We start from the raw sequence: 17,233 nt of genomic DNA on the forward strand, positions 1-17,233 counted from the left end.
TGACCCCATGTTACCAAGAGCGTCAGGTGATACTGACCAATTATGACTCACTTTGCACTGCGGAACTCTATTCTCTCCGGCCACTGACTAGACTCAAGCTTTAAGCAAGAACACTCTTCTCTGGTACTCAATTTCTTCTCTATGCCAAAGAGAATGCTTGGGCTTGGACCCAAGAATGAAGTTTCTGACCTCATTAATTGTACAATTAGGCGACTAAACAAATCATTGCTAAACTCTGGGGTGAGAAGATAGGCTTCATACGTGGTGATGATGATACTGATGGTGATACCAAGTACTAACATTGTTTTGATGCTACCTGTGTGTCAGGCACGTAATGTGGATTATCTTATTTAATCCTCATGCCAGCCCCATGACTAAAGTGGTATTATAAGTGCCACTTCAGAGAAGATGAGGTTAAGGCTGAGAATGGGAAAATATTCCAGAGCTCACAAGCTCTGAGCCACAACCCTAATGTCCACCCTCCCCCCTCTCCCATCACCCCAAAGCCACATGAGGCTTCTTGGCCCCTCTAAACCCCTCCATCTATGGTCCAGACCACACCAGGTCCCTGGGGCTGAGCAAGCTGCTCTGTTTCCCAGGAAACCATTTTGAGCCCTTAGGACTTATTAAGGAGCCCATGAGTTTGGGGATGAGATTTCAAACTGGTACAGTTGAGTACAGATCCCTAAAGAAGGAACGAGTTTCCCATCCCTGCAAGTGTACAAGCTCGGAACAGGCAATGAATTTGGGAGAATGTTGCAGCAGGGATTCCCACATCAGATGGGACGCAGAGAGGATGAGCTAAATCAGTAGCATTCTGGGAGAAAACAGTAGTGAAGAGCGAGCTGCCTGGGTTCAGATCCTCCTTTCTTTGCTGTGTGACCTTGGGCAAGTTACTGAAGTCTTTGCTCAATATCCTTAGCTTTAAAACAGAACTAGTAAATAGGCCCTGCTTCACTGCATTGCTGTAAGATTACACAAGTTAATGTGTCTGAAACATCTAGCAGAGCGCCTAGCACATGGTAAACCTATAAAGCGTCAGCTCTTACTTTCAAACTTTTAATTTTAACTTTGGAGCACTCTTCCAGTCAAAACTTCAGTGGATGCCAACACAAGAAATAGATCAAAGAAAGCTGCCTGCCTGAGGAGATGGGGGCTGGTGGCACAGGCGCCCTGTCGAAACCACACCCCCCCTTCCCACAATAGTCTCAGCACCACATCAAGGGTCTGCAGGGCCAAGGGGACAGGTGACAACCACAACCTGTGCCACAGCAGGTCCTCCACCCCAGAGGCTCAGAAAAGTTCCCTGCCTCTCAAAATCCATTGCATTCAACTGCCACACTTCACAGATGGGGTAACAGAGTCCCAGAGAGGAATGGGAACTTGCTGAGGTCACAAGTATGTATTACATACAAGTATGTATTACCGCGGGAGGGCAGAGGGGCTTTCCAGCCCCCTTGTCAGAAAAAGCAAACACCAGAAAAAGGGACTCGGGGAGCCTCTTCAACACCCTCTCCCCAGTGCAGGGCCTTCCACTGTGGGAAGCTGGCTGGCTGACGGTCAGTGCTGGCTGGGATGTCAGCAAGAGGAAGTAAGTTTTGGAGAAGGAAGGAAGGGTGGCAGGAGCCTGAGAGAGGGAGGGGTGAGGAGCTGAGGGTGGGGCGGCTCAGGCCTCCCAGAGGCAGGGGGGCCTCCACCAGTGCCAGACACTGAGCTGGCAGGGAGGGACCTGGAGTCAGCAAACCTAGAAGAGCCCCTAAATTCACCAAGATCTCCCCTCCCGGGACCCTGCAGCTCTTCACAAGACCCAGTCTCAGGGAAGGGACGATCACAGGCTGCCTGACGTGTGGTGTCTGAGTCCCATCAGGGGAAACCTGTAGCAACCCTCAGGTTCCAGATCCTCTTTATACAGAGGGGACTCCAGCCCAGAGAGGGGCAGCGGCTTACCCAAAGTTACAGAGCAAGTGGGGGCAGAGCTAGGACCACCCCACAGACATTGGGTCCTCATTGTTTTCACTGGCATCCAAGCCTTATCTTAGGAACCATAGTCATAATAATAACAACAACAATTTAAGGGCCACATTTTTTGAATGCTTTCTATATAGGGCAGGCGCAATTCTAAGTCCTGATAAACTCATAGGGAAGGACCACGAGGCACATCAAGATAACAGAATCTGCCTGAAACCACACAGTTGGTACTCAGTGGAGCAGTAATTACACAACACACATCTTGATCAATACTGTGTTCGTGGGAGAGGATCTTTCTAGAAGTTCAAGCATTGGTGCACATGCATACAGGGAACTTCAGGGTTTGGGGAACCATTCTAAAGCTGTTGAAACCATATACGGGCATGGCCATCTCCCTTCCACACAGACAACAGCTCCCCTCACACTGGCTACAAAAAACAAAAAAGAAAGAAAAATAGAAACCCAGAAAACTAGTTTTCCCTGCTTCCTTTTTGGCCAGCAGCATGTGACAATGATCTGGCCAATTGCTTTAGGAAAAGCCTAGAGACAGCATTCCTCCACAATTAGAAAGTCCTTTCCTTTCATCCTATATGGAACAAAGAGGCAATGTCTGAGTCGTGGCAGTCATCTTGGAACCATGAGATACCGGAAGTGAGGACAAAGGGCTACACATTAAAGACGGCAGAACCTGGCCGACAGCAGAGAGAGCCACCCTGGTCCCAGTGAGCTTCCATGGACTTCTTGCCACTCGGGGCAACAAGCACCCACTGGGTTATACCTGAATAGTAGGGTTTCTGTTATATGTGGCTGAGTATGTTTCTACCTTTCTTAATGATGAAAATGAGATGGATGACCCCAGACCACACTCTTGCCTTGGGTTCACACTGCCTTCAGGCGATACTCTTCCTCCCTGTTTCACCAGATGCACTAGTATGGGCCTCTGCTCAGAACTGGGCTCAGAAAACTGAGCAACCACCTCTCAAACCACACTGTCACCAGCCACCAGGCCACCGATGTAAACCTAGTTGGGAACTATGAGGAACAGACTGGCGGTCCTTCCTGAAAATTACAGGGTCCCAAATATCCAGCAAATTGAATTTCCAAGCAGCACATTTGACTGGGCCCACAGTGACCACCTGCACCCACATGCATTCCACTGTTAAACAAATATGTACGGAAGGCAGGCTGAGTTCCTGACGCTCCCGGGTGAACATACCAGTCAAGTCCCCGCCATCAGATCTGACGTCAGAGGCACACAGTAAACAAGTGAATGACAGGTTCTCCTGGATGCCAACCTCACCTCTACAAGGCACTTTTCAGTTTACATTATCTAACTTCATTCCCTCAACAACCCTGCAAAATAGGGACCATTTTACAGATGAAACAAAGGCACCAAATGGGAACTAAGAAGAGACTTCCCGAAGAGTACCCAACATGTCTGAGAGGCAGCAGGATTTGAGCCCAGCTCTGTCTGGCTGCAACTGCCCCCCCCCAAGCTGTGCCCTCTGTCCACCAGAACAAACAGGCCCCTGTGCTGACCCGAAATGAAGTCAGGCTGGTATGCAGTGTTGCCAGCTACATAGCAACCCCCTGGCCAAGCTGTTGGTGCCTGATGGTGTTTTAATTATTCATCCTATTCATCGCTGCTGAATGCGCAGGCTCAGAGCTTCAGCCATGCTTTTCAGAGCTCACCCGTGGGGCAGCTGGGTAATGAGTCCAGGCCTGTCAGGAAGTTTGGAATCTGTCTGCCCACAGAATGTTCCCTGGTCCTCCCACAGCAGCCCCATCAGGCACGGTGCAGGATGACAAAAAACCAGGACGCTTCAAAGACACCAGGGCCCGGGGTGGGCTGCGGTTTTGACGGCCTGATTTCCATTCCTTCCAGGGCAAGGTCCTTCAGACTTTGACTAAGCAGACTGTCAGGCAAGTTGAGAGGGCTGGTGAGCAGAGAGGGTGGGAATGTCATTTCTTCAGGAGAATGGGTGGGATACAGTGACTCAAAGAAGCCTCAGGCAGGGAGAAGATCTCCTTTTTCAGCATGGATAGAGCCAAATAATGTTGGCTTAAATGTGGGCTCTGTTACTTGCTAGCTGTGTGTCCTTGGATGAGTCACTCATCCTTTCTGATCAGGCACCTTGAAGACAAAATGGAAAGTCACTCACATCATAAGCGAGTATTGGACCCCTAATATGTCCCAGGGACGTCCCAGGTGGCGCTCGTGGTAAAGAGTCCATCTGCTGATGCAGGAGACGTTAAGAGACGTGGGTTCGATCCCTGGGTTGGGAAGATCCCCTGGAGGAAGCCATGGCAACCCACTCCAGTACTCATGCCTGGAGAATCCCCATGGACAGAGGAACCTGGCAGGCTACAGGCCATAGGGTTGCAAAGAGCTGGACACAACTGAAGCAACTTAGCAGACACGAGATGTACCAGGCACTGGGGGTACAGCAGTGAAGATGACAGTCCCTTGTAAAGACCACAGTTCGTATGTCTAAAGCATTATGTCCTGTACATAATAAGGACTCAATGCATGATCATTATGACTACTTTTACTATTATAGAAAATACAGATTTAATGTATACAATTATTTTCTCTAATTTATCCTGTTTTGTCATTTTTACCACAACAGAAAAGAATCCCCCTTATGCCACAAGCACACATACCCCCACACACACCCCACAACACACACACCACCCATTTTGAAGGAATTTATTTCATCTCTCAGAGTTGCCTCTGACATTTATTCCTCCTAGCCTGTGAGTTTTTTGCTCCATTCATTTCCCGTAAGTCCTGACCTAGTCTAACTTGTCCTGACATTTAGCAGAAACAATAAATGTTGTCTTCACTCACTCACTCATTCATTCATTCATTAGACAAACATTTATTAAGTCCTACCGTGTGCCAGACCGTGCCATGATCAAGACAGATGGAGTCGCTGCTCTCCTGGAGTTTACATCCCCTAAGGGAAGACAGACGGCACACAGACAGAAAGTACACTGTATCCCGAGGCACACAAGAGAGGGGAGTAGACAGGTTCCCTCCGATTGACGGTGAGGGAAGGTCTGGATGAGAAGGTAACATATGAGGGGAGACCTGGGTGGGGTGGACGAGGTGGCCTTGTGCACTCCCGGGGAAAGGGAGCTCCAGGCAGAGGGAACAGGAGGTGTCAAGGTCTAAGGCAAACAGAAGGCTGGCAAGGAAAGGGAGCCTATTGGCCGCTGCCCTGGGTCTCCATGCGGCTGCAGTGCATAGTCACGCAGAAGCACAAAACTAGGCACCAGTGATGCCTGGCAACCCCTTCAGTTCAGTTCAGTTCAGTCGCTCAGTCGTGTCCGACTCTTTGTGACCCCATGAACTCAGCACACAGGCCTCCCTGTCCATCACCAACTCCCGGAGTTCACTCAAACTCATGTCCATTGAGTCGGTGATGCCACCCAGCCATCTCATTCTCTGTCGTCCCCTTCTCCTTCTGCCCCCAATCCCTCCCAGCATCAGAGTCTTCCAGTGAGTCAGCTCTTCGCATGAGGTGGCCAAAGTATTGGAGTTTCAGCTTTAGCATCAGTCCTTCCAATGAACACCCAGGACTGATCTCCTTTAGAATGGACTGGTTGGATCTCCTTGCAGTCCAAGGGATTCTCTAGACTCACTAATTAGTGAGTCTTGGAATGGGGACCTGAGGGGATCCCAGACTCCACACCCTCCCTGATGAACTGGGAGAATGGGAACCAGGGAGGGGAGGAGTTTCCCAAGGTCACACAGCCAGCGATGGCTGGTTGGAGCCAGGTTTCATATGTCCTTACTCCAGCCGGTGTTGCCTCCACAAAACCGCTCGTTTTCTTTCTGGCTGTTAAATTAAGGGTTCTGGGAAGATCTCAGGAGACATAGTGGGTCACAGAGTTTCAGAGACAGACAGGATAGAGAGAAGCTCAGCCTGCCTCACCCGCAGTGGTGCTCATCCTCCTGCTCAGAGAACCACGGGGAACCAAGAGAGAGGAGCCCTCATCCTGGCTCTGCATCTGGGAACCATGGTTACAGCGGCCTTTTGATTGGCAGGGGTTCTGGAACGCCTTCGAGCCACCCCTTGGTTCCTAGATGTTGTGTCAGAAGCAGGAACAAGGGCCAGGGGACAGGCTGAGGGTCACCAGTTGCCCCGGGATACCATTCACTTCACTTTCCCCTCCGAGCTGTTCATCCGGGCACCTTGCACCAGCGCGAAATCTTTTTTGGAGCTCTGAATTAAAAATAAATTTGCAAGCACACAACCAGATGTTACATGGGGAAAAGATAAATAACTCTGCCTGTCAAGGAACTGCCTCATCTCAGTCAACCCTCTCTCTTTCACAAGGTTTTAATTTTTAATTTCACAGCGGTAACTATAGCAACCTGCAAAAATAATATATTCCAAAGCAAAACAACTTTCTTGGCTCTGGCTCGGCATCTCCGTGTTCCCTCCTTCCCTCCTCTCTACCAACTTCACGCAGGTCTGTGCCCAGAGTTGATGAATGCTCTCAACTTTGAACTCTCTCAATCATTGTCATTAATTTATTCACATAGGGGTATCTCTAGCCAGCCACACCCATTTCACACCTTAGTTCAGGGGGCAGGATGCTGGACAGTACCAGGATCACAAGGACCAGAACGCTATTTTCATCCATTTGGTAAATAAGTTTTGAGTAAATAGGAGCAAGAGTTTGGTTAGCAAGGGATACCTGTATTCACAGGAAACCTAACTTGTTTCAGGGACAATGCTGGACATAGAGGAGAGACAGCTGGGGAGGGACTGAGCCCACTTCCAAGGGGAGACAGACATTTAAGCAGATGATTATAAAAAGCTAAGACAAGTCTTGGTTAAAAGAGGTGAATAATGTACAAAGGATCACAAAAGAAAGGAGAGTTATCGATAGCTAGGATGGTCTAGGAAGGCTTCAGAGAGGAGGTGACTGCTGAGATATGTCTTGCTGGATGAGCAGAAGTTTTCTGAGTGACAAAAATAGGAAAGGGCATGCCAGGCAGATGGAACAACCAGTGCAAAGGCAAAGACATGACAGACAGATGCACTGAGTCCAAGCAAAGACAAGTGTGGTGCCTGAAAGGGATGCTGGAGGGACTGATGGAGCAGAAACACAGAGACGGGGATGTTGTGCTGAGGGCTTTGCTTAGAAGCTAGGGGAAATCAGCGAAGCAGTGGGATGGACAAAACATATCTTTAAAAGGTGTCTTTGGGGACAAGTATGGACGTCCCAGGTGGCACTAGCGGTAAAGAACCCGCCTGCCAATGCAGGAGACTCAGGTTCAATTCCTGGGTCAGGAAGATCCCCTAGAGAAGGGCACGGCAACCCACTCCAGTATTCTTGCCTGGAGAATCCCATGGACAGAGGAGGCTGGCAGGCTATAGTTCATGGGGTCACAAAGAGTCGGGCAGGACAAGTGATTTAGCATGCACGCACACGTGGAAAATGGATTGGAGAGAACAGAGACAGACCTTGGGGAATGCGAGTGGCCAGAATGGGTGGTGCTACCGGGAAGAAGAGGAGGGTGGATGTCTTAGTTTGGGTTCCAGGAGAAGCAGACCCTGAGCCAAGGATTCGCGTTGACGTGGGAGGAGATCCCAGGAAGCGCTGATGGGGGCTGGGGAAGTGAGACAGGGGAGGGAAGGAAGCCAATGAGTGGTTATTACTAAGCCAGTTTCCACCTGGCCAGCTGGGGCTGAGCCCTGCCAGGGAGTTCAGGGAGCCAGTGCCCAGGGCACCACAGAGTCATGCCCCCTGAGGGCGAAGGAGCTGGAGTATTTAAGTGCCCATTACTATATTAATTGGTTAAGGGCTGCTCCCAGGAGACATTAATTCCCTGGCGCTTCTGACCTGCCATGCAGGTTGGAGAGGAGAGCAGGCTTCGGGGCCAGAGAAAGTGCCCGCAGACTCCAGTGCTAGCAGCTGGACAAAGGCCAGTGTGCCGTAAAACAGGGAAGAAAGGCCCAGGAGCCAAGGGTGGGCCCTCCCTGGGCCCTCCCCAGTTTCTGCCCCAGTGAGTGTGCACGGTGAACAAGCCCAATGTCTGGAAGGGTGGGCAGGCACACGGGCACATACAGCCAGGTAAAGGGATAAGGCAATATGCCCAAGGAAGGATGGACCCAGGGCCATGGTGGATGGGGCTGACTAAGGCTGGTCATGTGGAAACTGACCAGTGCTGGGCAGCAGGACCCTTAAAGCGTGGGCCAAACATTTCCAGAGAGTCCTGTCTCAGCCAAGCAGAGATGTCCCCTCAGTCCCTGATTAAATGTGGAATGTGGCAAGAAAATGTATCGAGTGAAAGTTTTGCATTTTGCGTGTTCAAGGATGTGTTTCTGCAGAGACATAGCAGGGATGTGTGACCTCAGGGGAGGGACATCACCTCTCCTCGCCTCATTTTCCTTGTCTGTAATAAGATGTGGTTCCCAGAAGCACCTACTGCATAGGCTTGTCATGAGGATGCAATTAGGTGATGTGCTGTGATGCCTAGAAGTCCCCTAATAAATATTACCTGTTATTATTGTTTTTTTCAACGATATTTTTTGAGCATGGTACACAGACGAGGCCCTGGGGGCACGGCGTTTATCCAAGAGACACAGTTCCTACCCCACTCTCATGCTGCCTACGGCCTCATGGACGTGCTGAAATGCTTTATATAGAATGTTAAAGAAAGCAGGATAGGAAATTATGCATAAAGCATGAGTCTAATTTTGTTTAAACACACACACTCACAAAGGCCCGAGGGATATACACTAACATGTAACGACAGTTAACGCTGGATGGTGGAATTGAAAGTGGCTTGCATTTTTCCACTTCTTTTCTGTTTTTTGTCTTTTAAAATTTCACAGTGGGTTGTATTATCTGAATAGTCATTTTCTGAAAAGAAACGAAAACAAATATGCTTCTTGCTCTGACTCCCTGTCCCTCACAAATTTCATCTGCTTCTAAGGGAAGTAGGAGCTCCCCTCATTAGGGGGCACTTGGTGGTACTTACCAGGGTCCCAGGGTCCGGCCTTTCCTCCACTTTGGTGCACTGTCGGGGATGGGCTGGGGGCCACCGTGAGAGCAACAAGCCTGTATCAGTGAGCAGAGAGCCGGAGTTGAACTCCCCATCCTCCTGCCCTCAGGGTCTGAGGACAGTGGTCTGCCTGTGACAGGTGAGGCAAGGTGTCCAGTGCTGAGGGTGGGTGCTGACACTTCCATCTGCCTGCAGGCCCAGTTCACCTTTGCTCATCTCTCACCTAATGTGTCTCCTTCTATTGATCCTGAACTTAAGCGAGGGAAAAGTAAAAGTCATGTCGACACCATCAAATCACCTGGCTCCTAGCAATTGCCTTCTAATAAGGATATTAATTAGTTACTGATTTTTCTCAAATTTCCTGTCCACTTTTACATCTAGGACACTGTGATAGGCTCAGTGGTCTTGGAAAGTTCTAGTAAGGTCCTATTTAGTGGACTTGTTGGTATTATCTGTCTGGGTCCCTTTTTGAGAAAATGAGACCTCCCCAGTACCATGTAGGCTTCCATCAAGATCACCCAAACAAGGGTGGTCCCAGGTCGCAGGCAGGACCTAAGTGATTTTCTGGGTTTGATATACAGACATACATGTGAATATACCGCGTGTGAGGAAAGGAACTCTCTCTTCTGCCAGGCTACTGACGTCAGGGCATCCTCCCTACCACACTCTGAGAGCCTGCTTGTAGGGTAAGGCCAAGCCAAAAAGATGCGTGTGTTGAGTCTCTCTGTCCAGCCATGCCTGAAAACATCTTTCTCAACCAGAGCCACAACATTTGTGTGTGTGAGTTCAAATTGGTCTTTTATTAATATCAATTGGCTCCAAAAGAATCTTGATTAGCATAATGGGGTGGACATCTATTGATTAGAAGCTTGTGACCACCCCCCAAATCCTCACTGCCTTCCTAACCATCCTCACTGTTTAGGAAAATTGTCTCTCCAACATTGAAAGCACGTAGAGGAATGTCTAGATGCTGACACCACACCTATTTCACTCCTAGATCTCTACCTCGATCCCCAAACAGAGCAGGTGAGTTGGTCCTAAGTCCCTTACAAGCCTGCCCTCCTGCATGGCCCTCCACACTCTGCCCTTTCCTCTACTCTGCTGGGATGACCCAGAAAAGAATCCCAGACCCCAGAGGAGGATAGAGGCACCAGAGGGAAGGGCCCGGACCTCTGAGTAACTGTGAAGGCTTAGCCCATGCCGGACTGACATGAGTGAAAATAAACACTATGGTGTTAAATCACTAAGATCTGGTGGCTGCTGTTACAGCAGCTGCCCTGTTCTGATCAATACAGCATGGTGGCACTTGGAGATCATATCTGAGAGCCATGATGCTTCGAGAGACTCAAAACTTTTCAACTACAAATATATATTCAGCTCCTATTTCTGTGCTTGTGTAGCCCCTGTGTTTCTCTTTATTCGACCCAGAATTGCCTCCTTCCTCATCTGTCCTATCCACCGGAACCATAAGCTCCCCAAGAGCCAGGTCCTCCTCTGCCCCCTTCCTCTATTCTGGGTCCCAAGGACCTAGTTTAGTGCCAGGCTTGATAGATATTGATTGATTGGCTTTGCAAAATGACCAGCTGCCCAACATTGATGTGAGGCTCAAGTGAAGTTCCGATGATAATGCTAAACGGCGCTCAGTAGGTCCTCAGCAAACAGCCCCAGAGCAGAAAAGAGCTAAATAAAGACACATGTGTTCTGGCGAAGGCTTCAGAGGGAAGGTTGGGACTCATCCCACCCGACACGCTCCAGAGTCAGTGCTCTCTGGTCCCCGGCTGGCTCCAGACGCTGTACACACAGCGGGGCAGGGGAGGGGACCCACTGCTTCTCTGAGGGAGTTCCAGTCCCAGAGGGTTTGGGCTTTGATAGGATGAGGTGACACTTCAGAAAATCATATTCCAAAGGCTTTTGCTGTGTGAGCAGACTTCTCACCCTTGCCTTGGTGTAGAGGTGGGTGTGGGATGCCTGATATGATTCTGGGGTAAAGCTTCCCTTTCACAGCTTGAAATCTCATCTCAGGAAAGGTTAACTCCTGGTACTCAGTCCTACTTACCAGAGACAGGCTCTGGGGATCTAGAAGAAGACTCCTGGAATAACATCCAAACTGCACGACAGGGCGGGGATGAAGGCGGGCGTCCGAGCAGCAAAATGTAGTCATTAATGGCTCATTAACGAACTCTGGACCAGAATTCCTGGGTTCCAACCCCACATTTGGCTACTTATTAGCTGTGAGATTTTGGACTATTTAGATTATATGAGTCTCAGCTTTCTCATCTAAGAAGTGAGATGACAGTGATAGTAAACACGTTAGAAGGTTGTTGGGAAAATTAAATGAGCTGATACAGGCAGGTGCGTGACACTTTATAACCACTGGGGCTTCCTCTGGTGGTGGTAGTGGTGGGTGGTGTGAATTTCACGTCTTTATTCTTATGACAGTGCAAACCAATTAAAAGCTCTGATTTTATTAACCCTGTGATTGCCCTATGCTTCACTGTGAATCTCTGCGACTACATGTTTGGATCTTTATGGCTACACCTACTATGTCCCAAAAGCCAGGCAGTAAATCCTCCCTTCCTGGGGGGCAGCTGGACACCCACCACATTCCTCTACTTGCTCTGTGACCTGCTTTCTCTGAGCCTCAATTTCCTCATCAGCAAAATAGAGAAAATGACTTTGGAGGGGTGGTGAGGATAATGTGAGATCATCGTTGCCATTTGTATTGATTCGACAATTGTGCTTGTTGAGCACTTACTGTGCGCCAGGCGTTGTTCCAGGCTCCAGGGATAGAGCCATAAACAAAACAGACAAGAGCCTGGTCCTGAGGAAATTGACATCATCACAGGGGCCACCAGACGCTAAACAAACGCGCAAAATTACGTAGCATATCAGATGGTGATAACTGTTATGAAAAAGTAATAATTAAGCCAAGAAGGGGAACGGAGAGTGAGGTGAAGGGGCAGTGCCATTTTAAATAGGATGTCCAGGGATGGCCTTGCAGAAAGGAAGTTGGCAAGGCAAGGAGGCCACGGCCGTGTCTCAGGGATGAGGTCTGCAGTAGGCAAAGTCAGAGGAATGGTAGGGGTCAGTGGGACAGGGCCTTGTGGACTATGGCTTTTCTCCACCTGCCCTGGGAGCCTCTGGAGCAGAGGTGGGCGTGACCTCACTTTCATCTACTAACAGAGCTGAACCCATGTGGCCAGATGAGACTGCAGCCACCATCTCCCCTCTGCAGAACCCCAAGCCCTGTCCACCAGACCAGATGCTCTGCTCACTCTGCCCTCCAGCCCTCTTGAGCCCCATCAGCAAGCCCATGCTGGCTCCCCACGCCCTCGGCCTGGGACTCTGGCCACAGTCCCCTCCTCTACTTCCCCATCTTGACTTTTGTTTGTCTTCTGGTGTAGGCCATACCCACCTCCTCTGGGAAGCCAGCCCAGAGCCCTAACCTGCCCTCATCCCTCCCTTCCCAGAGAAACAAGAAAAAGGATCAGGGACAGGTCTGGGCATTGAAATACAAGGTTCAAATCCTCCCTACTTAAAATTCCTATGCCCCAGTGCTGTTCATCTATAAAATGGAGGTAATAATAACAGATTCACCCTCATCTTAGAGGAATCCCAAAGGTTCAGTCACATGAAATGAAGCACAGGGAAGTCATAGAGTTAGTGAACATCCGAGCTTTAGCTGGCCTGTGCTGCCATAAGAGTAAAGACATGGAACTCACACTGCCCACCACCCCCCAAGGTTCATTTCCTAACCTTCCCACTTGCCTCCCACTCAACTCAGGACTGTCCACATTTCAGACAGGTACTAAACCAAGGCAGGCTGCTCCTCACCAGTCAAATTATGCTCACCACCTGTGGAGGGGGATAGTGGGTCCATATGTGACATATCCTTGGGGGTGTGCCTGGCATGTTTGGTGAGTGTCAGCTGCCCATCACACCTCATGGGAAGGCCCTCCTTCCTCCTCAGCTTGATTCCAACCTGTGAGAGAAATGCAGGTAATGACCACGTGTGTCACCAATGCCTGGCATACAGCAAGAACTCAATAAATGCTCCTTGGAGGAAACAAGGGCACAGCTAGAGGTGGGCGTTTGGCCTGGGGAAAAACTCTGAGCTTCCACTTCCTCGTCTGTAAAATGGGAGGACTCGCTCCTCCCAGTGGAGTGAGTGGGGCACCCCCAGGGCTCATGTCCTCAGTTGTTCACTTCACCAAGGTACCCAGAGGATCTCTGGCAGGGGCCCAGTGGACCTGGTGATCCGCCAGAGCCAGGGCAGCATCCAGGAAAAGAAGATAGTGTGAGCTCTCAGGAGTCACAGGTGGGGCTCCAGATAAGACCCGGTGAGGCTCACTGGGGTTGGGGGGCTGCAGCAACAGGTGGGGGAGGTGTGAGCGAGTCATTGTTTCTGCTCTATCAAGGATTCTGGGTTTGGTAGGTTTTCTCTGGGATCAGAGAAGAGCAAGACTCACTGTGATCTTCTCTCCCTCCATTGAACCAGTTTAGGGCAAAAGCCTCAAGAAATACCCGGTTAGTGAGGACTTTCTGTATGGACCCTGGGCTCCTAGATAATGCCTAGCAGCTAACTTACTGACTGCAGGTCACAGTTACTGAGCACATATTGGCAGAAGGTCTGCTCTGCGTACATCTCATATTCCATCCCACGTGAGGCCTCGCATAGCCCTTTGAGCGCAGTCTGACTAGTATCTCCATCCCGGGCCACACCGGTAGCAATTAATTGCTGGAGCCAATTTTGGGCCCATGGCTGACCCCTACTCTGTCCACCTGGTGGGGAACTGAAAGCACACAGGCCACCAGCCTGCGGCTCCCTGAGTCGCAGTGGTCTTGGGATGGGGGAACTCCACTGCCCTTAGGAGCAGAAACCTGATCCTCCCTCTGGTTTCTCCTCCCCCACAGTAGCTTTCTGCTGGGAGCACCCTGGCCTAATGGTTAGAGCCACGAGCTCTTCCAAAGCCAGGCTGCTGCTGCTGCTGCTGCTAAGTCACTTCAGTCGTGTCCGACTCTGTGTGACCCCATAGACGGAAGCCCACCAGGCTCCCCTTTCCCTGGGATTCTCCAGGCAAGAACACTGGATTGGGTTGCCATTTCCTTCTCCAATGTGTGAAAGTGAAAAGTGAAAGTGAAGTCACTCAGCCGTGTCCGACCCTTAGCGACCCCATGGACTGCAGCCTACCAGGCTCCTCCATCCATGGGGTTTTCTAGGCAAGAGTACTGGAGTGGCTTGCCATTGCCTTCTCCGTCCAAAGCCAGGCACCAGGGTGCAAAGCCTGGCTCTGCCCTTTGTTCTCAGGCCTCAGTTTACCCGTCTACAATGGAAAGACCTATCTCATTGGACTGTTGTGAGGGTCGAGCCAGGGCTGTGTTTAGAGTAATGGACAGTCCATGGTTAGATCTTGGTCCCACTGGATCGCCCCCTTCGCTTAGTCTGCGGACTCCTCGCCTTATTCCCCTCTTGCTCTCTGCCTTCTCCTCATATGAGGCATATCTGTCTTGCTTTGAGAAGCTTCTCTTTGTCACTCTCCTCTTTTCCTCACTCCCTCCTGGGTCCTAAATCCTGGCTCTCTATGGCACGCTGCATAAACTTAAGCAGAGGGCAGAGCAGCCATCCTGACAGGGGACACCTCAAACTCTGCTCTCTAGAAAATTCTCCTGGGGCATTCACGAAATGCAGGTTCCTGCCCCATTTCCGAGATTCTGACTCCATCAGTCCAGGGTAAGCCCGGGAACCCGCATATTAAACAGCACCTTCTTCTGCCACCTTCCGCATGAGATAGGGTGGCTCCCGGGCTACACTGGGAGAAGCACTGCAGTTGCCCTCAGTTTCCGCAGTTTCATCTGTAAAATGGTAGTCAACAGAACCCAACTCCCAAGGTTGTGAAGGTGAAGTGATTTGTCTGGAAAAGAAGGCATGCATCTTCATTTTTTTCTGTCATAGCTTTTGCAGGATTTCTTTTGTCTCATCTTTCCCATCCTCTGTTTCTGGTGTTTACATATATCTTTCTCTCTCCTCTCTCCCCACCCTCTACCTGAAAGTGAACCCGACTCCAGAGCCAAAGTGAAAGAATTAAAAAAAAGTGACCTTTCTGCAGGGGCTGGGGTCCCCAAGACCATCCAAATGGCCTGTCAGTTCCTCCTTGCCTGGCACTCTGGCTGTCCCCAAAACAGAGCGTCTCCCGCCCCTGCAGCCCCCACAGAGGCGGCAGCAAAGCCCAGGGAAGATGGGGGGAGCCATTGTGCAGGAATGGCCCTGCTGCTATGGAAACCAGTGCTTAGGAACCGCTCAGAGCAGATCCATTCGGGGAGCAGCCCGGCCTTGGGGGAGGGGGAGAGGACAAACTGCACCTTGCACTCTGCCCTCCCCATTACCCGCCCTATGATGCTGGGCAAGTCACTTAACCTCTCTGAGCCCTTTCTCCCGCACCAGCCTGGGGAGCAGCAGCCCCCATTAGCGATGGGTGATAACGGCCTCAATGACTGAACGCCACTGCGGCTTTCAAGCCTAAAGACACGTCAAATTGCCGTTTGCTTTCATTACTGCGAGCTCGAAATATTCTAGTGCCAGCTTGCTGTGTGACCTTGTGCCACCCGAGGGCTACCCAAACGATTTCCATGATAGAATTTCGTCTCACAGAGGCGCAGGTCCGCTCTGAGTCACCCTCGAACACACACGCACACAAACCAGCCACGGAGCTAAGCTGCCCAAACATCCTGTGACCCCAGTTGAGAGGAAGGGAAGAAGTGACTCCATCTGCAGCCGCAGTGCTTGCAGCTGCTGCCACAGTGCCAGGCCCCTATCTGAGGGTATGTTGCCCCTTTTCCCTCCTCCCCAGCACCCTGGGCTCCTCAAACCTCCAGCCCTAAGTCTGGGAGCATCACCCTGAGGCCACAGGCACCGGCCTGAGAGGTTGCCCTGTCCCCCTGCTCCACGGCATCACACCCTGGACTTGGTCCACAGAGAGGTGGGAACTGCCTGCCCCTCCCCCACTGAGAAGCATGAGGCCAGGGCTTTCCCTGTCTATGCCTTAACTTCTTCATACACCACCCAGTGCAGGGCCAGCCCCAGTCCCATGGATGTCTGGCCATCCCCTGAACAAGCCTCCTGGCCTTCGCACACATTCGTCCAGAACTCTCTGGGATCCTCTGCATGCCACCCTTCCTCACTGACCTACCTAGCTTTCCAGAGGACACTGTGACTTGCCCAAGATCACACAAGAAGCATGTGACTCAAGAGTCTGTGTCAAATCCCAGACCTCGGGGGGACACTGAGTCCAGCTGCTCCAAAGAGCATCCATGCATTCACTCAGCCAGCCAGGCGTCTGTTTGTTTATTTTCCCAGCAAACATTTATTACGCCCCAGGCAGGCCGCTCAGTGCTGGGGACCCAGCCACGAACAAGGCCAGCAGAGAGAGCGTACAGCTCAGAGAAGCAGACAGATGCTAAACAAGTAATTACAAGTGTGATGGATGCCGCAAAGGAAAAGCAGGCAGAGCTCTGAGAGGGGACCAGGAGGGGGCCACTGACGTCTCCCATTTGTACAAGGTTTTACCCTAGGTGTGGTCCTCCAGCCCCTTGCATCCACACTTCTGGGAAGCCTGTTTCAGTCCCTCAGGCCTGCAGACCAGTATCCCTGTGGATAGATGCTACCTCCTGAACACGCACCCAGGGAAGGCTGCTCTGAGGTGTGAGGACCACAGCTTAAGGGGCCTGGATGGAGTTGCGGGGGTGGGGGGTGGGGGGTGGTACATGTTTTCTAATCACCTAGCACGTCCTGAGCTCATCTGTCTCTTGCTAGGCCTCTGAGAGAGAGAGAAAGCCTCAGTTTACAGATAAGTCAAGACTCAGAAAAACCCAGTGACTAGTGAGTGCAGAGCAAGGATAACATCCCAGGCCTGTCAGACCCTAGATCTCCAGAAGGCGCCTCAGAGATGGACCTGCTCCTGGATGCCCAGCACACAGCCCTGCTGAATGCGAAAAAGAAAACAATCAGCCCCCAGTGAGGCCCAGATTACTGATTACAAGTCGCTACCTGTACTTCACAATCAAGTATTTTTGTAACACGGTGATAAGAGGCTCTGGCATCAGGACAAGTGAGTATTTGATCAGCTGCCTCTGTTCACCATCTCTGTGGCCTCAGGCAAGTTGTCTAACCTCCCTGAGCTCAATTACCCCATCTGTAAGATGGGGATGATGATGGGGGGACTGCCTCCAGGGTGGCTATAA

Source organism: Moschus berezovskii, chromosome 15 (assembly GCF_049115385.1).
Source record: "Moschus berezovskii isolate FMDL1 chromosome 15, NW_MosBer_1.0, whole genome shotgun sequence".
NCBI classification, from domain to species: Eukaryota; Metazoa; Chordata; class Mammalia; order Artiodactyla; family Moschidae; genus Moschus; species Moschus berezovskii.